Source organism: Dasypus novemcinctus, chromosome 3 (genome assembly GCF_030445035.2).
Source record: "Dasypus novemcinctus isolate mDasNov1 chromosome 3, mDasNov1.1.hap2, whole genome shotgun sequence".
NCBI lineage: Eukaryota > Metazoa > Chordata > Mammalia > Cingulata > Dasypodidae > Dasypus > Dasypus novemcinctus.
This window is the reverse complement of record NC_080675.1, coordinates 72089169-72112366: the sequence shown is the minus strand read 5'-3', so window position 1 is coordinate 72112366 and position 23198 is coordinate 72089169.

The window sequence follows — 23198 nt, the reverse complement described above, 5'->3', positions numbered from 1 at the left end:
TACAGGATAGTTTCACTTCCATAACAATGCCCTGTGATGTATCTATTCATTCCTCCTCTTCACCTCAACCCCTGTCAGCCACTCTTTTTATTTTTTGCTGTCCGTATAGTATTCTCTTTTTCAGAAAGATAGTGGAATTCATATAGTAGGCAGTATTTTCAGACTGACTTTCTTTCACTTAGCAATATACATTTAAGGTTCTTCCATGTCTTACTGTAGCTTGATAACTTAATTATTTTATTTTGGAATAATACTTGATTGTATGGATATACTAAAATTTATCCATCCACCCATTGAAGGACAATTTGGCTGCTTCTAATTATTGGAAATTATCAATAAAGCTGACATAAAACTTTGCTTGCAAAATTTTTGCATGTAGACATATTTTCAAATCATTTATGTAAATATCTAGGACTTCCAATGCTGGATCTTATTGTAAGCCTTTGTTCAGCTTTGTAAAAAGTGCCAGACTGTCTTCCACAGTGGTTGCACCATTTAATATCCATGACCAGTTTGGTGACCTTGGACAATTTGCTCAGCCTTTCTAAGATGATTTCTAAAACTATAAAATAGGTCCCCAGAGCAGAAATTGGTTGTGAAGATTTAAATGGACAATGTATGTAATGCTCTCAGCATAGCGCCTGGTCCAAAGAAGTGTGTTCTTCCATAATTACTGAAGTAACAAAAGGTCCATCTGTTCTCTCTCTAGTGAAAGTTGTTTTCATTCAGCTCTAAGTGTTCACTTTTTTATCTTACATAAGTAATACCCATATGGATGATCAGATTATTCTCTTGAATTTTTCTTTCCTTATAGGAAATAACCTATTTCTCAGATCACTACAGAATGATTAACACTAGGGTCACTGGTTATGTTACGAACTGAATGTCACCTTAGGCTGGCTGGAAACTTCTGGATAGGGTGAGAAATACATTAGACATTTGATTTAGTTCATATTGACTGGGAGACACTGGGACAGAGATCCTATTTCAGAAAGAATCTTTAAGGAAACTTATAGACAAAAAAGAATTTAAAAGCGGACACCAGAGGAAATTATAGCTTTTGTTACCTACAATAATAGCAAATGATAAACAGAGATAACTTCTCACCAAAAAACATAAAGCATCACACTAAAGGCCTATTTAGTTCAGTTCCATTTACCTGTTGCATCATGTCTGGCTGTAGGCAAAAAAAATTACAAGCCATTCTAAAAAGGGAAACGCACAGTCTGAAGAAAAAGAGCAAGCATCAGAAAAAGATTCAGATATGGTAGAACATTTGGAATGATAAGACTGAGAGTTTAAAATAACTATGATTAATACGCTAAGGGCTCTAATGGGAAAAGAGGACAACAAGCAAGAAGAGATGGGTAATATAAGCAGAAAGATGGAAACTCTAAGAAATAAACAAAAGGAAATATTATAAATTCGAAACACTTTAAATGATAAGAAGGAAGACCTTGATTGGCTCATCAGTAAAGTCATCAGAGGCTAAAATAGAATCAATGAGTTTGAAGATAACTCAATCTAGATTTACAAAACTGAAATGCAAAGAACAAAGTATAAAAAGATGGATGAGAATATCTTAGAACTGTAGTATGATAATAAAATATGTAGCATATGCATAATGGAAATACCAGAAGGAGAAGAGTGAAAGGAAGAGAACAAATGTTTGAAATAATGAGGACATAAGTCATCATTTAAAAAATATCTCTTCAATTCAATTTGAGATCACTTTGACCACATTATCTCAATAAAACCAGTAGACCATGTAAGATATGTATGAATCATATATTACTCTTTAAATATTCCATCAAACTATGTCAATAGACCCAACAACCCTATATAAAGAAATGCATTTTGTCAGCAACTGGGTAGTAAAAATGAAAAGCAGATAGTAACTCAGAAATAAATTGTAATGAGTCTAAAGATTACAAAATATAATATATTTAGGTTATAGAGAATATTATTTGTCTTCCAAATATGGGCATCATTAAAATTTGAACTTTTATATCTTCAATAAAAACTAATAATCAGCATTGTATTAGAAATTCTTCTGGCCCATTTATTAGGAATTTCACTGTTTCCCAAAAACAGCAATTCTATGCTCTGCCAAACAAGTGTTGCTCTCTGTATTTCAGGCATAAAATCCTTCCAAAACACCTCAATTCTAAGGGTTTCCAAAATGTTCTTGGCCTCTTGGCTAAAGAAACACAAAGAAATGAAACTAAAACTCTAAAATAGCCTCCGAATAGCAACATTCTCAAGAGTTCTAGTCAAACCAAACCTGTAGGTAAAAGCAGGAAGTAGGTCTACAATAGTTTCTGTTGATAGAAAAGTAAAGGAAGCCCTTTTATGGTCACTGTATTAGTCAGCCAAAGGGGTGCTGATGCAAAATACCAGAAATTGGTTGGTTTTTATAGAGGGTATTATTCGGAGTAGGAGCTTACAGATACCAGGCCATAAAGCATAAATTACTTCCCTCACCAAAGTCTATTGTCATGTGTTGGAGCAAGATGGCTGCCGATGGCTATGAGGGTTCAGCTTCCTGGTTTCCTCCTTTCCAAGGTCTTGCTTCTCTCTGGGTTCAAGGTTCCTTCCTTCCCAGGGCTTGCTTCTTCCTGGGTTCAGCATTCCTCTCTTCCTGGAGCTGGTTTCTCTTTCCTCTGTGAGCTTACTTCCCAGGGCTCCAGCTTAAGGTTTCAGCATCAAACTCCAATATCAAATCTCCAACACCAAAAACCCTCAACTCCGTCTTTTGCCATGCCTTTTATCTGTGAGTCCCCACCCACTAAGGGGGTGGAGACTCAACACCCTAATGACGTGGCCCAATCAAAGCCCTGATCATAACTTACTCACACCTAGGTACAGACCATATTACAAACATAATTCAATATCTATTTTTGTAATTCATAACCATATCAAACTGTTACAGTCACTAACCTGTTAGTACGCATGGGTTTGCTGAGCTAGTGTGTCCTTGGTGGTGATGGTGATGAATAGAAAGGGGCTTAGATGATGCCATTCTCTAGTTGTATTGGTTTGAATTTTTATATTACAGCTAGTAACAGTTTATGAATCATTTATACAATTTGGATCCTCTCATTGTTGAGGAATATAGTCTGGTATACTGGGAAGACAAGATCCTGGGCATTGGCAAGCACTGGATTAAATCTCTGTACCTAGTATTTAGATTCTGTGATTTTTGACAAGCAGTTTAACATTTTTACTACTTACTTGATCTCAAAAGTCGGTAATTGACAGAAACATTCAGAAGGAAGTAAAATACCATAACATTTCATTTTATTTTAATTACATATAAAAGATTTAAAATATTCCTAGATATAAATTTCTCAATTTTCAAGCAGGATTTTGACATTATTATGTTCACAAAACATTAGACAAACCAAGGTAATAGTTGGCAGAAATAATATTTATCTTATTAAAATAACTTTTACAAGTTTTAATTTTTAAGGTCAAATATAAACACCTCTTGCATATGAATAATACACATGTACATAAATTAGAAGTTGTATGATTATGTCTAATACTGAAGGATACATGAATTGTAGATTTGGGTGGAGGTCAAAGTAAGAACCTTGGATCAGAATAGATGGTTAGAGAAAAACCAATGTCCTAAAATTCTTTTTAATTAATGTACTTTTCTTATATTGTTTGATCAAATGTCAAAATTAAATATTAAATATTAAATATAACTAACAGATACCTGGAACGCTGAGTTAGAAGAGTTTGGGAGCATTATATTCCGCTTCAAAGATTTGTAAAGACATGACCATTATATTGGTTAGAAAAGGGTTTATTTGCCTGTAAGTTACAGTGTCCTTGGAAATGTTACCTACGAGTTAACTCCTTGTCTCCTCTTGCCTTTGAAATTTATCATTGAAAGAAAATTGGTATAAGTGATTTGTATGGCAATTTGAAATCTTTAGAAAGGTTAAAATAGAGATGAATTAAGCAAATTTCCCAAGGAAATTATGGGAATAGAATTTTCCTGTATTAAATGTAGCAATATACCATCAAATGAAGTCCATTAACAATCACTGGTTAGTATCGTGTCTCTATAATGCCAGTTCTCTTAGCAACAACACATTTAGTATCAGCTTTGGTCAAGTCTGTGACAAAGAAGCAGCACATGACTACCTTCACCCTCTCAGGGTCAAACCATTTTAGTGATAGCAACTATCTGTAAATTGAAAGAACTCTTAAAATTAGGACAGAAAGTTCCATTTTAATACGTCTTAGAATCTTTCAAATGATTGATACAACTTTTCACTCAGTGTATACAAAAATAAAGCTGACATTTTATTGGTGAAACTAAGATAAATAATTATAAAAGAAACTAGGAAAACATTGAAAAAAATTTAAAAAGAAAAATGACTTGACTGAATAGAAAAAAAATTGGCAAAGAAAGGCTCAAGATCTCTTTTTGTATGCTCAGTATTTTACTTCTGAGCTTTTTATTCAGTATTAGAATCTTGTCCATGGCATTTCAATTTACTTTGCATTTCTCAAGAATATTTCTCTTTTTAAACGTAAATTAATTGTGATGGCATTACATATGTGCAAATTAATTTTTGGTGGGAAAGACAAAGATAAAACTTGTACCTGCTTAAAAAGGGACAAAATTAGCTGCAGCAAAGCAGCTTGTTTTCAAAACCAGAAAAAGCAGTGAAGAAATTGTAGGCTCTTTTGATTCTTCCTATTTGGAACGTAATCATTAGTAAATGTTTTGGCCCTGAGATTCAACTATAAAGCTTGGTTCTGAGCAATCAGGTATGATTTACTGCTGGAAGAAATCAAGGGATGAGGTTTTCAACAGTGTGGTAAATAGAAATTGGAAAACTTACAGTCAAGAAATGAAAAAATGTGAGTTAAAGCCCCAATCTATGATAATAATAGAAATTTCATAATTATTGCCTTCACACAAATATTTTGTTTGTATAAAAGTTTCTACTTATATTCATATATATGAACACATATATATATCCATGAAATCTTTGTATCTATACACAAGCATATGTAATATAGCAAATTTATGTACCTTTTATATTCATTTTGGTGAACAATCTTTCAGAGTTGTAATAACAAAATTAATTGATAGCAATTCAAAATGCAATATTGAGAATATCCTGTATAAATAATATCATTATTCCCAAGTATTCTTTGGCATTTAGAAAAAGAAGCATAAAATTGTTATTTCATTAATACTGAAAATAATAATAGTAATATAATAATACCTCCTAATATAGTCAATTTCTTCCACTATCCATAAAAATAAAATTGAAAAAGTGTGAAAAAATGATTGTATGGCTGAACATAGTGATGCCTATCATAACCACTAGTGTTCTATTATTACACTTAGTGTGTAGTATTAGAGATATGGTAAGACTGAAGAGACTATAAATTAAGTAGTACTAATGCAATGGAAGCACTGATCACAGAAATAATATTCTCCTATGATTGAGCTCAGAATGAATGACTTATTTGTTATATTAGGGTACAGAAATACTGGCTAATAATTTGTGAGTCACATTATTTAGAATGTTAATCATTTACTATTTTGTTTTCACTGAAGGTTATGTTGTTGTTGTTGTTCCAGGTTATTTAAGCCTTCATATACCACAAAAAAATAATCATTTCTTTACCAACAGTTGAGTTTATTTCCTTTTGTTTCATAAATGTTGTTCACTAATGTTGTTCCTAGAATCTCTAACAAGCTTTAATAAATGGTTATTAGTCTTTAGTTTTAAGAAATTAATTTATACACAGTTAATAGAATGCCCTAAACTACACTTCGTGTATCTTTTCTAATTCCATGATAACATTTCTTTTTGGAAATTTTTCTGATTTTTAACCTGAAGCAGAGTTTCAAGGCTTAAATACATTTTGTTCCTTGGATGTGAATTGTGACTCTAAAGAATCAAGCATTTTGAGTCATTGCAGGTGAAATTAAATACATTAAAATACATCTGTACTTTTTTTCCGTACATTTTCCTACTCTTATATTTTCTGAAAGATGCTAAGTATAAACCCAAAACAATGACTCAACAGATGCAAAAGCCAGCATTTCTCAGTGGGAAGACCCCCAGAGAACCACAAAATAGAGTGTGAGTGAGCCAGGAAATTGAACAGGAATTACACGATGGGAATTGTAGAGCCCAGTTGATGTTTGAGGGTTACCAGTGATGGGCAGAAGAAAAGGGAAGAAGAGCTGAAAGAACTTACCTCAGGAAAAAACCTACTGTTTGTCACCTTGCATTTTATTTACTGCCATTTGTCTCCTATTTAGAAAAGAGAATTATGCCCTCCAAGAGACACATTTTACCCCTTACCTTTCTTTCTGGCACTTTCAGTTATCACTCCATCATTTCACTTTCTGGAAATCTTTGCAATAAACCTTGAGGCTTTCAGCAAACTCCTGTTACAGTGGAAGTTATATCAGGGCAGAGCAGCTTGGTTGCTCCTGATCATATCTCCTGTAAACCCCCAGCTTGTAAAGCTCATACTCACCCAGTGATTTGTGCTTGACGCTGCTGAGAAAAGGATGCAGCTTTGTGCCTTGGAAACTTGGGAAATAACCCTTCATTTCAAGACTGTAAATCATAACCCTAACCACGAGGATTTGTGCTAAAACTGCTATAAAGGAGGAGGCAGTATTTGAAAAACAATTTTAAAAAATTAAAAAGAGATCATGAAAACATATGCTAGAAATGTATTAATTCTTATTTGTGAGAGAGAAAATGAATAAATGTTGAGACTTTTATAAAATATGGTTATTAATTAACAAAAAAATTGCATAATGCGCTCAAGAAAATCAGCTTCCTTTCAGTCTTAGAACATTCTCAGCAGATCACAGGATAGGTGTTCCATCAGAATCTTTCACATTAAAGGAAGTATTTAATGTTTTCTAAAGAGATCCAAGAATACCCAGACATGCCATTTCATATTTTTTAAGTTTGAATGAAGGAGTAAGTTTTCTGACCTACAAATGAGAGCAATTGGCAAAGTGTGGGAATGAAAAACATTTTTTTCATGAACAAGTTTTTCAATTGTATTAATTGCCTCATTGAACTGTTAATTATTGTACAGTATTTAAATACCAGTATATTGTATATTTCATTTAATACATAGCATGACAAAGTTACTTAATAAATAGCTTTTCCAACTTTCCCTAATTTTTTCCCTTCTTCCTTCAGGCTAATGCTTGAGAAACTGCTTTAAGGAAAATGGTCATTTGCATATAACAAAGAATATCTACATAAGAGTGGTGATGTAGATTTGATAGTTCCTGAAATTACAAATATGTTCACCCAAGTTGAGAATGATTAAAGTTAAGGCAACTACATGTTTTTTAGAGGTATTATCCATTCTCCAACCCTTCTCAATCTTTACCCTGGCTATACACACCCACAAAAACACATACACAATTGAGAACTCAATGATTTATCAATTTTATCTTACTCAAATTTCCTATTACACTTCAAAGACCTTCAAAGAGTTATTGTAATTTGATTGACCTGATACACTCTGAAAACTACAACTAAATTTATAAAACTTTCCATTAAGTTTTTGCCCTTAGATAATATAATTTAGAGCCTAAAGACTAAAGCAATTTTGCAGCATGTTTATAGCCACAATTTCTTCTGTCATTTAAAAATAACTGTGGCTTTAGTAAACAGGAGAAAATAGTCATTAGAATATAAGAGTCTGTGAGCCTGTGAGTATAGAGACTTATAGCTAAGAGGAGATAGCTGGAAGCTCTCAGGCTTTGATGATCTGAAGAATAGCCAGTCAGTGGATAAAGTGACTAACACTGACACCACATTCTTTTAGTCAGATGCAATATGGATTTCTACATGGTATTTTGCCTTTGGTCAAGACATTAGGCACTTGTTTTTCCTTGAGATTAGCAATAGTTTGTCTAACGGGGAGAAACTATAACAAAAAATTTAAAGGAATCTTCAGAATTGATTCTTCTCATCAGCAGATGAAATCATTCTAGATATTAATTTAAAAAATAAACTCTACTTAAATAATTATGAAAGTATCTAGCAATTACAGCTATAAAACAGCTATAAGGAAAATTAAACTTAGACAGTAACACTTCAAAATTAGAATATATTTATCAATGAGCATATTAAGAAAATAGATTTATTTAACTTGAGGCATTTGAGGAACAAAATGAACTCCAAATACATACCAAACAAAGGTTTTCTTTTTCGCAACAAAAGAAAAAAGAAATTAGCTTAAAACCATATAAAGAATTTTTTATATCATATAAATAAAGAGCACATCTAGGATGAGCAGCCATCAAGCACTAAAGGGAATGACCTAAGGAATTTGTTATATTTCCTTAAATTACTTTAAAACATCTTGTCTATTAAATTTATAAATTTTTGAGGTAAAACTATTAGAGAAAATGAGTGTATGGATCAAATTAATTATGTTTTTTTTAAATGTACACTCCCTTTTAACAGAGTTATATAGAAACAATGTAAGAACGTCAATAGTTTAGGTATATATTCATGTTTATTAAATTCATGCAAAAATATACAGATCAAAAGCCTGCTGTCTTAGGGTCAGAAATCCTCATTCAATAGTCTTATTGTTTAAACAGAATCATCCTAGAACAGAAACACTAGAAAAACTGGTTCTCACTGTTTTGTTGGGTATATGTAAAATTATTTTGGTTTGTAAAAATAGACACATGGATGGACTTCTGAATTAAATACAGTGGGAAACTATGAGGCCATAAACCAGAGAAGCCATAAATTTCTAGATAAGTGTTTCTTAAAGCACATGTGAATATTCCTAAACAGGACAGCTATTTGTCCTAGAACCATTGCTGCTACATATCAGTAACTTCAAAGAAACATGTTTATGATTTTGCAAATCTTAACTTGGTTCTATGCTTTCTTCGTTCTTACCCAGTATAACCCCTTGTAATTCTTGGGTGGTGCAGAGCGCTACCCTGGGCAGCTTCCGGGTCTGTAAGTTCCCTAAAAAACTGTTATTATTTTGCTGTATGGAGTGGCTTGTTTCATTTTGCATCTTAAGTATCAAACAAACTTTAGCAAAACATATTCTGTAGGTTCATGACCAGACAGAATCAATTACCAAAGTCCATTGATTATTGAAAGTTATATATAATCAGAATTGTTGCGTGTTAGTTGTGTAGGACTGAGTGATCCTCTCTTATTGGCCTGCTTATGGCGTGACAGACCTCTTGTGAAATGTCAATTCCTGGGGCAAAGGCCGAGAGGAGAGGGAGAAAGCTAGAGTAGTAGTGGGAAAAAGCCTCGGGGTTTGCTGCATCAACGGCCCGTTTGCTGCCTACTTCCAGCACCTCCACTTATGCCGTCCGCTACACCCTGTATATTCAGGAGAGACAAGGGCGTGGGGAGAGGGTCGGTAGGAGTCGGACTGGAGCTAGTGCACCCAAGTGCTTAGAGGAGACAGCAATAAGAGAGGAAGATAGGAGAGAGTAGCAAAGGAGGTTCCCCGGCAGCCTCAACTCCAGCAACGAGGTGAGCGGCGAAGGGAGCAAAAGTTCTCACACAGAGTCCACTCCGGAGACGCAGGCTTGGTAGGGCAGGTCTGGTTTATTGAGGAAATGCGACAGCTTTTATGGACATTTAAGGGGAAGGACTGTGTAAGAGGTTGATTAGATGATATTGGGCGGAGTGAAATGTACGTCAGAGCTCTAGTGCTGGTTGCCAGGCCCTTCCTTATCAGGTGTGTGCAGGTATGCGCTCACTTGGTTTCAGTTGCCTTTTCCTGTAAACAGGCTGGTTTCCAGTATATGCTGAGTCACTGCCCCAGGCACTCTTGCGCCCTTTGGTTGCTCCAGGTGCCATTTTGATAGCTCTAGGCCCATTTTTAGTTAGGGGCTTTCCAGTGGGGGGAATTCCCACAAGAATTTTGTTGTTTTATTTTTGTCTGGATGTTCTGAATCCTCAATTTTACTGTCAGAGTAAATAATTATTGTGGTGTTGCTGTGCTGTTCACTATTAAACAACTCTATTGACTATTATTTGTGATAGATATTGTTTAATATATGTCTCCTAAGTTCTTTACAAAATGTTTAGAATTGCATGAATTCACTTACAGGAATGCAAAAGTATGCTGGAATATGATGTGAATGTCATTTAAAGGAATAAACCACTTAGCATTTTTTCCCTGTACAGATTTCTCTACAATCATTAAAATATCTGTGGAACCGTGCTATGGCTTTGCACAGACTCTGAACAAAAGAGAGCTTTTGATCCCCATCTCTTTCTCAATCTTCTACCCATCTCTATCATGCTGTATTGACTGTTCTTGAAATTCTTAGAATTGCTTTAAACACTTTTGTGTGTGTGTGTGTGACATTCAAAATATTTTCTCTAGAACCATATTTAATGACTAGCTGGTTCCCAACCCATATAATTCTTTCAACTAAGATATTCAACATACACATTTGTTGGTGTTCCTGCCTGAAAAAAAAAAACATTCTTTAAGCTTTAATTATTGGGATATACGAGAGGAGAGATTCTCCAGTGACGGCAGGCCGGATAATGAAGAGAACACTCTGCAAAGAGGTGGGAAAATGAGGGGCAAAATACAGGGTCTCAGAACAAAGACATTTCATAACAGAGTTTCTGCTAGGGTCACAAGAAGCACAAAAGTGGGATCTGGAGATATTATTGTAGAAAGGAAGTGTACAGCCTAGAGAAAATTACAATCTATAATACCATCTGTACATTGTTTCCCGTGAGGAGGTTTGTTACATTTTAACTTGTGTCCTGGGACATGCGTACAGTGCTGTTATGGGCTAAATATGTCTTAGGGAAGGAGAGCCAGGGTCCGGGACCTACTGGACCCCCACAATATTTTTTAACATTCCTCGGAGATAATTGCATTTAACTTTATTTTTTTTTAAGATTTATGTATTTATTTATTTATTTCTCTCCCCTCTCCCGGCCCCAGTTGTCTGTTCTCTCTGTCCATTCCCTGAGTATTCATCTTTGTCCGCTTCTGTTGTTGTCAGTGGCACAGGAATCTGTGCTTCTCCTTGTTGCGTCATCTTGTTGTGTCAGCTCTCTGTGTGTGCGGTGCCATTCCTGGGCAGGCTGCACTTTCTTTCACGCTGGGCGGCTCTTCCTTTCGGGGCACACTCCTTGTGCATGGGGCTCTCCCATGCGGGGGACACCCCTGCATGGCTTGGCACTCTTTGCACGCATCAGCACTACGCATGGGCCAGCTCCACACAGGTCAAGGAGGCCCGGGGTTTGAACTGCGGACCTCCCATGTGGTAGACGTCCTAACCACTGGGCCAAGTCCACTTCCCTCATTTAACTTTAAAATGGAGGAGAATCAAATCAATTTCTTGAGTCACTATTAATGTCTTAAAGGTCATTCTGAGTTATCAGAAATACAGTTTTATAAGTTCTAAGAAAGAAACACCACAGAAATCTGAGCAATTCTTAAGCAAGGAAGCATTGCTTAAGGAACACTTTTTAGGTCAGTAGAACTGAAAGGCTGCATAGGGTCAGTAGGTTTATATTTCAGAGTCCTGTTTTACAAATGTTTAATATGTTCTTTATGGTTATGAAATCATGGTTAGTGTGCAGTGTTGTCTACCCTGATGTGGCATGATGAAAGCATGGTGTCCTGTTTCCGTGGGGCAATTTCCATTAATGTCACTGAAAGTTTTATTGCCAGAATTTTAGAACTTGATTTAAAAGTATACAGTACAAGGAGTATATTTTTAGGAGCTATAGCAGACCGCAAAGAAAATAATTTTGCAGCTTTTGTTATAGTTTTATATTAAACCATGTTGAGACTTTATCTAGTAAATTTGTAATTTTGGTTCTTTTCTTTTAGCTCAAAACCTAAATGAATAGAGTCAAAATGTAGTAAACAACAGAAAGTAACAGTAAGTAGATGCAAATTTTTACTAAGAACAAGTCCTGGCCAAAATTACTGTAAGTGGTATATGTTACCTAGACTACTAAGTTTGGATATAAGAACAGAAATTACAGATATAATTTAAACAAGGATTTTGAGCTTAGTCTTAACTGTTGTCTGAAGTGTTTAACTTTTGAATTTTACGAAGAGAACAACATAATTCAATTAAGCATAGAGTGAGTTCTATCCTTTCTGTGAATTTTGAAAGCACTTTTCACGTTGATTGCAGTATGAAATAATTTACAACTATCACTAGAATAGGATCTATTACTAACTTTCAGTACATCTTCACTACAGTTACTGACTTTGGGTGATCATCCACTTATGCAATACCTTGGGATCTGTTTCAATTCATCCTGTGTTCCATAGTCTATTCTCCTTTTGACGCATTTGAGTCAAATTATCTGCTTTCACATAGGCATTGATGTCAGAATGTCAGGGTTTGTATCTCAACCCAGAAACTATGTAAACATGTCATATTGTCCAAGTAACTTATTCTTTCTGTCCAAGTTTTCCAATTTGGAAAATGAAAATAATAATAGTTACTATTTATCAGGGTTCCTATGAGAATTAAATAAGTTAAAAGATGTGATATGGTTAAAATATTGCCTGGATTATTGTAATTACTAAATAAATGTTAACTATTATGATTACTTGTATTATTATATCAATTCTACTACTATTATTACAACTATCGCTACAACTACTACTATTATTGTACTACTGTTAGCACTACTACTGCACTCCTAGAAGATGTGTAGAAATGGGTGTATTCTCTTTGTAAGACTGAAAATTCAGACCTTAAAGCAATCCAACTACATGTCTATTGTGGTTGGCATTTCAGATCATTTTTGTTATTGTGCAACTCTAAGTAGATACCAAAATGCTAGATGTGAGACTACTTCCAATACAGATGTTCTTATGAATGTATTCTCCAATACAGATGCCTCAAAATGCCTTTGAAATACTTCTGTGTGAGCCTTTTATGCACAAACCACACACCAACCTATGGAAGGAAAAGACGTATAAACCTCTTTATCCTCATGCCACAATAACATTATCTTTGGTTGGATTGCTACCTGGAATAGACTACCTCATTATTCTTATTCTGAAACCACTTTGGTTTGCATCGTGTCCAGCATTCCAGTGTCTAACAGAGGTAGATGGAACCTACTTTTTGCCTTTTACTGTATATTTTCCAACAATTTGAATCAGCATAATATGAAAGTGTGGTTCTGAAGCTCAGAATACAGAAAAGTACTGGGCTTGATGCCCCCTCTGCAATATTTTAACTGAGAAGTAGATCAAGTGACAAGATTACTAGTGCGTTTCCTTGTGCTGAGCTATCATCTAGGCACAAAAAATCAAGGTAACAATGACTGTACAATTCTAAATGCTTAAGGTGCTCCAAGCTTTTGTAAAATAACTGAAGGAGACATATATAATTAGCTTTTTTTCTACTATCCACTTTTCCAAAAAGGTGAGAGTACCATATGCATAGAACCCGGTAGCTTTGCTTCTGTGATTCACTTTCTTCTTGTGATTGTACTCTTTTGTCATTTTAACCTGACCTTAAGTGATATAATTGAGAAAATAATGCTATGTGACTTACTGACTCTAAACACCAAGGAGATCTCTAGAGCCCTGCAACAAACAACAGATCAGGCTAGACAACAAGGAAAGAGCTCATGTTATATAGCCCTGCAAATAGCAAGCAAGGCAAAAAATGATCAAGCATAGGAATCAATCTCTTTTATAAGCTCCATTCGAAAACCAAAGTAACATCATATGGTACAAGACTAAGTGACCCACTTTGGGAGAAATGCAATTGTAACAATGCTCTGAAGCATGAAAGGAGCTTAACAGATCTTTGGTTGAATGATCTGTTTTTGCAGAACACTTCTACAGCTATAAAGATTACTTTGATCATCATTCCTACATTTTCTCTCCATATACTGTCCTACACTTTTTTGAAGTCACCAGGGCCCACTTTGATTATATAGGAGTCTCTGCCTCTTTGCTTCCCTGGAATTCTGCATACAGCTCCCTAATTAACTCAGTGAGCACTACAGTTGTTTGTTAATATTCTCTTTGGTCCTAACCATGGCCTTGAATGGAAGAGAGGTATTAAATCACCTCTCTACTGATTTTATTGGGCCTTCAGTTTCCCTTTCATGTTTGCATAGGGCAATCACGTTAATGCAATTATATTAGAAGAGTTTATTCATTTTATATAAAAAGTATATGTGGTTAAGAACACAAAAATGGGAAGCAGATGTGGATCAAATGATCGGGCTTCTGCCTACCATATGGAAGGACTCGGTTCAATCCCTGGGACCTCCTGGTGAAAAAGAAGAACCAGTGCTCATGCAGTGAGCCGAGTGCCTGCAGAGCAAGTGAGTGCCCATGTGGTTAGCCGAGTGCCCATGAAGTGAGCCAGTGTCCATGGAAGTGAGTCACACAGCAAGATGAAGATGTAACAAAAGAAAGATGAAGGGGAGAGTCAAAGTGACACACAGCAGAAACCAGAAACTGAGGTAGTACAGGTGACAGGGAAACTCTCTTGATATCAGAGGTCCCCAGGACCAAATCCCAGTGAATCCTAGAGTACAAGAAAAGACAAAAAGAGAAATGGATAGAGAAGATCACTTAGCAAATGGACACAGACAGCAAAAACAGCAGGGTGGGGGAGGGGGAGGGGGAAAAAGTAAAAAAAAACCAACACCAAAATGGAATCATTGGGACCAATTTTAGGCAAAATTTATTTTCATTTCACCCATTTTCCACTTGTTTGATGTGTTGATTGAGTACATGCCTGCTTAACACCAAACACAGTACAGCCATTCTCTATAAGAAGAGAATTGTAGATGTATGATTCCTCAGCTCAGTCTTTTTCAATGATAATTATTGGATAAGCTTGATCTTTTTACAGAAACTGCATTTCTTAAGGGTAAAGAGGGTGTCTTTTGGAAACAATACAATATTAGCAGATGGATACTAATTATTAGGAAACCATCACACATTCATCTTTTTAAATATGTGGCAGACAGCATAAACCTTGAAGTAGAAAAGCCTTCTTTCCACAACCCAAAAGGGAAAATAATGGTGTGAAACATTCCACTCTTAGACGAGGTATCTTTTTCCCAGTGGTATACTTAGGAACCACGTATCATTCAGCCAAAGATCTGTTGAGTTGTTTTCATGCTTCAAAGGATTGTTACAATTGCATTTCTCCCAAGGTGGGTCACTTAGTCTTGTACCATATGATGTTACTTTGGTTTTCCAATAGAGCTCATAAAAGAGATTGATTCCTATCCTTGATTGTTTTTGCCTTGCTTGCCATATGCAGGGCTGTATAACATGAGCTCTTTCCTTGCTGTCTAGCCTGATCTGTTGTTTGTTGCAGGACTCCAGAGATCTTGAAAACTAAATTGCTCCCGTTGCAAGCACCCTGCAATTACTCACGCTGTAAGTACATTGTCCTAACAAATCATATTGCTCCCCAGGTGGCTTTTCTATACCTTACTCTTTCTGCTGCTAAGACTCTGACTGCTCCAGAGATCCAAGACATTGAGCATGAAAGTTACTGAGGGTATTCTCCTACGTGTTAGCATCTGATCTTGCAAAGCTGAATGATACTTAGTGAGTAGCCAGAGAAATGGATATCAGAACCCAATACAGGTACTTCAAGTAGCTGAGTAGATCTTATCCTAATTAATATGTACTGAATTTCTTATAGAAAATAGCAAGTATCTAGTTGAAATAGATATATCGCAAGACAGTATCTATGTTTAGCACATAAACATTCTAAGAAAATGAGGCAAATCATGTATAAATAATGTATTTTTAGGAAAATACTTATAGCTTTATACTTTTTAAAGGCCATTTTTTGCTTTTGGTTTCTGAAGTTTATTAAGTTACATTGGGATTTATTACACAAATTTTTGTGCAATCAATCATCTTAACTTGTGGTGTCCTTTATAAAAAAATATTCTAGGTAGATAATGATAAATATATTTCTTGAGGAGAGTGTTCTTAGTACCTAAATATACAATTTGACAATTTTAGCAGGTTACATTCAGGAGTTGTAAGAAAGCTACAGTAAATTTTGAATTTTTGGAATTCATAAAGAAAAATGCTATATAACTCTATGTAGAATTAGATATTTTGAGAATAAAATCCATTTAAGTTTGAGCCGGTTTAGGTAAGGGAATGAAGAAACTGTTATGTGAAGGAATTAGAGAGTTTTCACTAGTTGATTTCCAAGATTTTCAGTGGAATTATTTCTTTCTCCTTTTTCCATATTTAAATTGTTTTCTGTTTGACTTCCTGTTTCTGCAACATTATAACATTTTGTAGAGAATATAAAAGTACATGTTCAAAGATTGTGTGCAGTAGTTGAATTTATATCACTTATGATAATTGTAGACCATATATAAAATGTATAGTTGTAGGACAGTAAGGACTTTGGGGAGAGAAAGGCTACTATTACTAAGCTGTAAGAAAGAATGAAGTATTGACACACATGACACTGTGGATGAAATCTCAAAACCTTGTGTTGAGTAAAGTAAGTCACTCACTAAAGGACAAATATTGTCCTCACTGATATAATCCATGCACATTGAGCAGACTCACAGAGTTAGAGTCTGGAAGATAGGTTACCAGAAGGTAGAAAAGGAGTAGAAAGTAGTGAGCTAATGCTCAATCTGGGAAGAACCTATGATAAGGTAGAAGGGGACAGTTTGACAGTGGTTTGGGTGATGGTGGTGCAGGGATGTGAGTGGGGTTGATGGTGCTGGAATGTGTGGGTGAGGGTTGGACAATCCATGTAAGTGGCAGAAAGACTGTAGGAACAAACAGGTAAACTTCGAAGAGGTGGAGGTCTGAGATTGAAAATCCGATTGTGGGGATGTTCTTTTGGCAAATATGGCAGGGGAGGGTCACTGGTTCAGGGTGTAGTTTGGGGGCAGATGTGTGGGGAAGAATGCACCTACAGCATGTCTCTACAGATTATGAATGTGTTCTTATGGTCTTGGGGTATTTTCGCAATGGGTGGACACCCACACAATAACCAATAAAATATTTCATTCCCATCCTGAGGAATTTTGCTATGTTCTCTAATAGAGTTACAAGAATCTCTAGAGTACATAGGCAGTGCCTAATAAAAGAAGGAAGATCAATACACCAAGCCCTTGATATTAATGTTTGCACTTATAGACTTTATGTAATATCTATCACATAAGAGTTACCTCCTGAAAATTTCCTGTTTACTCAAATGGCCTCTCTAAGCCAAACTCCACATATAAACTCACTACATTCCCCCCAGTACGGGACATGGCTTCCATGGATGAGCCTCCTTGGCACTGCAGGATTATTACAAAGCACCAACTAGTGATGCATTGTAAAACGACCCTGACTAAAAAGGGGAAATACTAAATTAAAAGAGTTTTTATGGTTAAGAGATTTCAAAGTGAGTTGGGAGTTCATTCCAGAGCTAATGCTTATGCATGTCTCATCGCCATCTCACTAACTGCCACAGTAAACAAATTTTCAAACAGGGGTATTTCTGTTACAATATCTACAAATATCTGGACACTATAGGTAAGATACACACACCCGTGAAATCAGCAGCCTGCAGGTGGGCCTAACATTGGAATATATATTAATCTATTTCCCCAATGTAACAGAGTTGAATCACTTATAATTTCCTACACATGATTCTTCTACCCCTTTTATTTGAGCCAATAATTAACATGCTACCCTTTAAATATATGTCCCAGAGACTTAAATTGTTAGTCTGTTCATGTGCCAGTTGAGCCCTGAATCTCAGCAGAGTTGCAGCCAACACCTACTCTCCAATTCATAAGACTCGCCTAGGACTACTAATAAAAGGAGATAATGGACAATACCTATCCCCAAAAAACAAGAGTGTCTACAACTATAAGCAAGACAGTAGTTTCCATCTGCCCCATGAGATCTAAGCCCCCTCTCAGTCTGAAGCAGAGAGGTTATTACAATCCCAAAATCAGAAGATTGAGGAATGAATAAACATAAGGGACTGCAACTATGGACCAAAGTAGACATTATTTTTGTAGTAAAAGAAGAACTTGTAACACTGGTATACTGATAGTGGTAACTAGAGGTTCTGAGGGGTGACGGAGGGAAGAATAGATGAAACATTGGGTAATTTGGGGACATTGGGATTGTTCTTCATGATATTGCAATGATGGATTCATTATACATTTTTTTACAACATATAAAATGATATAGTACAAAGTGTAAATGATAAAGTAAACTGTAGACCATGACTAGAAGCAATACTTCAATTCCTGTTCATCAATTATAACAATGGTACCACACTAATACAAGATGTTATTAATAGGGGGAAGAAGTGAGAAGAGGAGTGGTTGGTGTATATTGGAGTTCCTGATATTTCTGATGCAACTTTTCTGTAGTCTAAAACCTTTTTTAAAATAAAGTTTAAAAAGTAGAAAAAAGAAATAGCAAATGCACTCACATATATCAATATATATTTCAAGAAATTGTAAGGGATGCATGAAATACAGTAACCAGTAATCAACTGATCATCTCAGTCTCAGAGGTTCAGAGATTGAAGCTGATTGGTCACTGTGGAAAACAACAACTGACAGAACAGAGCATTTGATGATTAGAGCAAATATTTTGAGACATTAATTATTGATTATGTTCCTTTTATAATTTCCCTTAAACTTTCAAATAATTTAGACATAGGGGGGTAGTGAATTTTGTATATCTGCCTATGATATTCACCTAAAAATTATATTCTAATTGCATACAAGTGGGTTGCTATTTCTTAATTTAATACCAACTTAGATATTAGATATTAGATAGATCTTGAAAGTTTACCATTTATTTTTCCCAGGTGTAGAGCCATTTCCATCATTTGGAAATGGGTTACTTTTTGCTGACCAACCTGGATAAAGCTGACATTTTATGGATATTATGTGAGCCAGTCAGCATTATAAGGTTGGTGATGATGATAAAATACCAAAATTTACTTGGTTTAACAAATACATATTTTTATGTAAATTTCTGCATAAGTAAAAGAAGTATTTAGGTTTAGAGTCATTTAGAGGTGAAAGTAACAGTAAAATGTAGTTTAAAATTCTATGTAACAAAACACTTATTGTTAGTGTTCTGGCATAAGTCAGAAGTATGAAGTCAATTTATAATGTCCAACAGAGAAGGACAATCCTCTTAATAACACTTGTATTTTTCTCTTCAACTGGATTCTTGCTTATAAATGAATATTTAAGTGGTTATTTATACTCGCCACACTTATTCTGGTGGTTGGCCCCAGACTACTATTTCCCTAATCTGGCTAAATTATTAAGAATGGTTAAATTAAGAATGGTTAAATTCTTACTTTAATTGGCACATTCTCTTTCAAATTAATGATAAAATTTGCACCCTTTTTGATTTGTTTGTGAATTTGTTCTTATTCAAAAGTGCGGCTTTTTTTCTTCTGTTATGACCCAGTCAGAAAACATTTTTGAGACAAATAGAGAAATTTTTTAAGTTCATGAAAACTCTGCTCTTTGAATATATGGACACAAAAGATGTACCAATTTTGCCAGCCTTACTTCTCATCTTAAGTCAGATATTGGTCCCACCAACACCCTAGTTAAAAACCATAATGTTTCCTGAAGGGCTACAGTGATTTTTAAAAAATTTCTAAGTATGAATACTTTTTGATAATATAATACTTTAAAAAATTATTTTAAACATGGTCTTCTTCACAAGAAAAAGCAATTTGTAATCAACATGAACATGAGTAGATAAATAACAGGACATTTGGATTTGGTTAGTTCCACTGGTTAAAGCCTTGTCCTATCAAGACTCTCACAACATATATGATGTTTCCCACAGACCACTTATATTTTTACAGACAAACTGACAAATAAGCAAGCATCTTTCTTCTTTTTTCACAATTCTTATACCTCCCATCCATCATTGCTGAAAAAAGAAGAATTGGATCAGACAGTATAGAATTCAGTGAACAAGACTACCCAGACTAGGTGGAGATGGGAGTGAAGGTAGGGGGAGATTCAGTGAAGAGAAAAGAGAGCAGATCGATGTAGATATTCTTTAAGTTTCTCTTAAATGATGTCTTCCTGGCGAGGAAATATGACTTAATGTTCAATGAAGTAAGATAAAAAGTTAAAAATATAACTACCAGATAATTGCTCATCACTTTAGAAATGAGACAGAAACTCTCTTTGTTTTAGCCTTCACTATGTTTGTGGCCATGGTTTTTTTTTAGTGCTTTTGTGTCCTGTGGAAGGACATAGTCAGATAACAGTGTAATAGTAGTTTCTCATGGCAAGGAAAGTAACTGGCAACACTGGAGCACATCTGACAAAGCCCCCACTATCACATCCATTTTGGAAATGTGGTACAACTCAAAGAACAGTTTTAGTACTCTTTAAAGAGGAGTAAAAGAGAATTTCTACAACTGGGCTTCCCTGGGAAGCTGATTGCAAGATGGAGATTAATATGTAGAAAGACTTCTGTGGATTACTTATCCAATGACCTGGGGACAGGAAGAGAAGGCAGCTGGATTGTGTAGAGGGAGAAGATAATCTTCAATGTAGTCTAAAGAAAGTCACAGCTGACCCTCCAGGGAAGTCAGAAGGTGGGATGACTCTTCAGAACTCAACACAATTGAAGCAAAAATGCAGGTCACTCTGGAAAAATTGTATGATGTTCCTCAGGGCAGGTGTTTCCCTTCAGCTGGAGTCCCCAAAGGGGACTGATAATTGAAAGCTTTCCTCTGGCTGTACTCCTAGCAGCCGTGGAAATGAACCTTTCATTTGCAAAATGGGAGAAAGTGGGACAATGGCAAGTATGGAATATGCTTTTGTTGGCATATTTTCCTCCTCTCTTTGCAGCTTCCAATCAGTCTTGCATTTAGCTGCCAAACAGATCACTTGTTTATTAACTTCCAAGTGCTCCCTACTTCATTTTGAACCAAATTTTATTATTTTAATGCCACGGTTTCTTTTTGTCTGAACTTCTATTTGTTATAATATTTCTTTTGTTCCTTCAATCAAAAAGAAGTATCTGGTATAAAAATCATCACATTTGCTCACTATACTCAGAAAACAGATGCTTATTAGGAACTCTCCCTCTCTGTTCATGCTCTTTCTTTTTCCTCACAGCCACTGTCTTCCCCTCTTTTTTCTTTCCAACCTCAGATTGGGTTTCATTGTTTTCTCTGAATATGAAAAGATGAAGTGTTTAAATTCTGTGAATTGCATGTTGTCTTTCTCACCTAGATAGTAAAATCACGCAATGAAAAATCTGTGCTTGTCTTTGTTTCCATCACAGCTGCTAGAAATTGCTGGGCCTTCAGACTGCTTAAAAATATTTGTTACTTATCTGATTGGATTATGTCCCTTATTTCCCAAGGCAATTTACAATGACTTTGATGTGGTGTGCTATAATTGCCTTTTCCTTTGAAGTTCCAATTGCCTTATGTATTTCTCTCTTATAAGGAATAACCATATATCCTCTATTTATTTGCAAACCTGTCTTATTCCTCTTTCTATATTGTAAGCAACTTAAAGAATAGATCATAGTTTACAATCCCCTCCTTTTTTCAAAATCCAGAGTATTTTATCCAGTGCTTTAATTTAGTAGGCACTGAATACATGTTCATAAAATGGTCAACTCTTAATGAAATTTAAAAGTGTACACTGAAGCTGGAAAGGGGTATGCTTTCTGGGAGAATGGGAAATGAATCTTCATCATTGCCTGGTTACCTTAACTAATCAATTATTGCTCTTTGGGGAGAAAAACCTCTTATTGTCACTGTCATCATAAGGAATGGACTATTTTCCAATGACACTTCTTATGAGATATAGAATTTAAAGAATAATGTCAATTTTTCTTGAAATGATCTTAAATTTTTGATAGATTGAGCCTGGCTCTATGTCCACCTAGAGACCACTTAGTCACTTTTATAATTGAGACCCTAGTGAATACACAATTCCCCTTGTTCTCCTAACACTTCCTGTGTGGCCTGTTTTTTCTCTTTTTGTGAGGTGCCAGGGCCAGTGATTGAATCTGGGACCTTGTATATTGGAAGCTGGCACTCAGCCACTGAGCTATTCCAGCTCCCCAACACTTCCTAACTGAAATCATTTCCTATAAAGCTTTTTGTATATGTAGATTAAAAATTAATAATATACAAATCTATTTTTCTTTTTGTTAAATAGTGAAAATACTGTTACATCCTATGAATACATATAAAGCATTCTCATCTCCTTCAAGATTTTCCTCATTCACACTTCTAATTTTCTGTTAAAGTCATCATTTAGCCCAAAATTTGTAATGTATTACAGTGTTAATATGATATATGAATTAATATATCAGAGGACAGAGAAGATAAAAGATCATTCATTTTAAGAAATTCACCCAGGGAAAATGATGACTTGGGTTTAGTGTTATAATTAACTCATTTTTATCTCCTGATTAATTTTTTTCTTTTCTTTTTCTATCTATTATAGCTACAATTTATGCTCATTATACTAGTATAAAAAGTATGGGAAAGCATCATATATGATAATAAGAAAGGGTAAAATATAGGAAATATAGAAAGTAGAGACTAGTCAAATTGTCCCTTGAAAGCTAGAAGTCTTATCTATATGTAAGGTCTTTTTCTTCTTTTCTAAGAAAAGACTCCTTTATTGGCACGTATTTTAATTTTCTTGTACATTGAATTATGTAGGTTTGAAATATCTGGTTCTATATAAAATGAAAGAGAATTTTTTCCTGAAATAAGAACACATAAGAAATTATATCGACTTGATGTTAAGAATGAGTCCAAAGCTAACATCTGGTCAAAATATTTGACATTTCTGCATAAATAAAAGGGAAAGGCACTGTAATGTGACAACATAATCTTGTATACATGTCAGGTAGGCAGCAAATATGGCCCTGATTATTATTCTTCATTCCTCCCCTTGAACCTGCCTGTTGCCACATAACTTTTTAGGGCCCTTTTTACCTGGGTTTGCTTATTTGACTAGATTTTGCTAATGAAATAAGGTGGAAGTGATAGTGTGCCAGTTCTAATCCAAGGTCTCAAGAAGTTCGAGTGTCTCTGCTTGCTCTCCTATACTTCCTCCATTACCATGAGAACATGCCTGTGCTAGTTGCCAGAGGATGAGAGAGACCCACAGAGCGAG